Source organism: Olea europaea, unplaced genomic scaffold (genome assembly GCF_002742605.1).
Source record: "Olea europaea var. sylvestris unplaced genomic scaffold, O_europaea_v1 scaffold53, whole genome shotgun sequence".
Classification (NCBI taxonomy): domain Eukaryota; kingdom Viridiplantae; phylum Streptophyta; class Magnoliopsida; order Lamiales; family Oleaceae; genus Olea; species Olea europaea.
The window spans coordinates 712,816-713,206 of record NW_019263622.1 but is presented as its reverse complement, the minus strand read 5'-3'; positions in this window follow the sequence as shown (position 1 = coordinate 713,206).

Below are 391 nucleotides of genomic sequence, written 5' to 3'. Positions count from 1 at the left end.
TATATGTGATATAGTAATGTTGAAATATCTACATAACTTTGATAAGAGGCTTATAGAACATCATATGGTGGTTACGATCATTGAGTATGAGGTTGCGTAACCTATTAACACCGATTTTTATTTAAATACGTCATTTATGAGTATTTTCATATGCATGCACGACATGTAACATGGTTGAAAATCCTGCATGCAAAATATGATTTCTAAGTGAGTTGCATTATAAATGTTTTATTGACCACTACTAGGGCACCGAGGCATGTGAGGCATGCTTATGTATATGTTTAGCATTGCGGGTGCTACTTCCTAGGTGATTGCAAAGGTAGATAGGGGATGGGCCTTTGGTGATCACGGGAGGGCGGACCACTCGACTATGCCCTTGTTATGATTATTG